Source organism: Macrobrachium nipponense, chromosome 18 (genome assembly GCF_015104395.2).
Source record: "Macrobrachium nipponense isolate FS-2020 chromosome 18, ASM1510439v2, whole genome shotgun sequence".
NCBI lineage: Eukaryota > Metazoa > Arthropoda > Malacostraca > Decapoda > Palaemonidae > Macrobrachium > Macrobrachium nipponense.
Genome location: NC_087211.1, coordinates 67,621,409 through 67,623,908, shown reverse-complemented (window position 1 = coordinate 67,623,908; position 2,500 = coordinate 67,621,409).

Sequence of the window (2,500 nt, the reverse complement as noted above, 5' to 3'; positions counted from 1 at the left end):
GCCAGCTAATAGCAAATATCAGCCCTGACGAGAAGAAAATAATAATGAGAAGAAAATAGTAAGACTAATTGAAAAGACCATATATAAAATCAATTCCACTGATGCTGCCATCCTTTTTAACAACAACAACAACAACAACAACAACAATGATAATAATAATAATAATAATAATAATAATAATAATAATAATAATAATAATAATAATAATAATAATAATATAATAATAATAATAATCTCAACCCAACAAAAACTTCTTTGCAGTTTTCTTTTCTTCTGAAGATTGAAAAAGAAACCCACAAATTCAATTTGTAACTTGTTTACTTCTAAGTATTTACATTTAGTTTTACTCCACACTCGAGTACTTCCAGGCCCTTCTGTGGCCTCCCATTCTCAAGAGATGTTGGGATGTTAGCCTGGGTCAAGGCCCAGCAGTCTTCGGAACTTCTTCTCGTTGTGCTGTCATTTATGCGATGGCTGTTCTGGTTTTCTTGAGAGTTGCCATCCCTCTTGTCGCTCTGATATCCTGAGCTGATGGTCATGGGATTCACCCTTGTGGTAATGGGTGTGTCACCGTAAGTCTGTTGGGCAGGAAACCTAATCTCCAGGTCAGCAGGTCAATCTTAGCTTCTTTTAATATCGAAGCTCGGCTTATGGGATCTTCTGAGGTAAAACCTTTGTTTCCTTCAATTACTTTGATCTCTCTGATAAGCGCACCTTCTACTACCCTCTGTGACTAATTTTGTTGCTTTTGTATATAAGCCTACTGTTTTTGAAATCCATCCTATGGTCATTTTCCCAACAATGTCTAGCTATAGCACTCCCCTGAGAGTTAAGCTGTACTGCCCTTCTATGTTCTTGGACTCTAGTCCTTATTCCCTACCTGATTCCCCCACATATCTGTCTCCACAATTTTGCAATTGATTATGTATACCCCCGCTACATCATCTGTATTACTGTCTTCTCCTTCCAATTTATTTTTACATACTTTGTTTTTTAAGGTATTATCAAAGGTATATACAAATTTATATTGACTTTCTTTCATTTTTGAAGTGATTTGTTTCATTTTAGGCATAAAAGGGAGGGCAACTATTTTCTTGTTTTCTTTTTTTTAATTCCATGTACTCTCTACATTCGCTCTGTAAAATATTTTTCTAGCTTTGGTGAGTGCCCTTTTTCTGAACCATTCCGGGTATGCTAATGCATCGAAGCTTTTATCGAGTAATTTATTTCTTGCTCTATCTTGCAAGGGTCACACGTTCTCATTGCCCTAAGAAATAAACCTGTTAGAACCCCTATTTTTTATATCATGACTATTAAAAGAAAGAGAAGAATGAATATATGAGTTTGTATGTGTGGGCTTTCTATATGTGCTGAATTCATATCCGTTTCTTTCTTTCTATGAGTATGTCTAAAAAGGGCAGTTCATTATTGTTACTTTTCTCTAAAGTGAACTGGATATTGTTATCAAACTTATTGAGCTCATCTAGAAAAGTTTCTATTTTATTTCCATCCCCTTGCAGAATAGCAAAATATCATCCACGTATCTCCACCATCCTTGCAGTTTTAAGTCAGGGTGGACATTCACATTAGGAACTAGATTAGTTTCGAAATATTCCATATAGATGTTACGAGTATAGGTGATAATGAGGGACCCCATAGCTACTCCATATTTTTCTGTTTGTAAAACATGTCCCTCAAACGTGAAATAAGTATCACTGACACACAATTTGATCAACTCAAGGAAGACGCCTATTTCGATGGTTTGGATTGAAAATACCCTCATTATGTTTATAAGTTTGATAACAATATCCAGTTCACTTTAGAGAAAAGTAACATAATAAACTGCCCTTTTTAGACATACTCATAGAAAGAAAAGAAACAGGATATGAATTCAGCACATATAGAAAGCCCACACATACAAACTCATATATTCATTTCTGCTCTTTTCATAGTCATGATATAAAAATAGGGGTTCTAACAGGTTTATTTCTTAGGGCAATGAGAACGTGTGACCCTTGCAAGATAGAGCAAGAAATAAATTACATCGATAAAGCTTCGATGCATTAGCATACCCGGAATGGTTCAGAAAAAGGCACTCACCAAGCTAGAAAATAGTGTATTTTTACAGAGCGAATGTAGAGATATTGGAATAAAGAAAACAAGAAAATAGTTGCCCTCCCTTTTATGCCTAAATGAAACAAATCACTTCAAAAATGAAAGAAAGTCAATATAAATTTGTATATACCTTTGATAATACCTTAAAAAAACAAAGTATGTAAAAATAATTGGAAGGAGAGGACAGTAATACAGATGATGTAGCGGGGTATACATAATCAATTGCAATAATTGTGGAGACAGATATGTGGGGGAATCAGGTAGGGGTGGGGAATAAGGACTAGAGTCCAAGAACATAGAAGGGCAAGTACAGCTTAACTCTCAGGGGAGTGCTCCTAGCTAGACATTGTTGGGAAAATGACCATAGGATAGATTTCAAAAAACA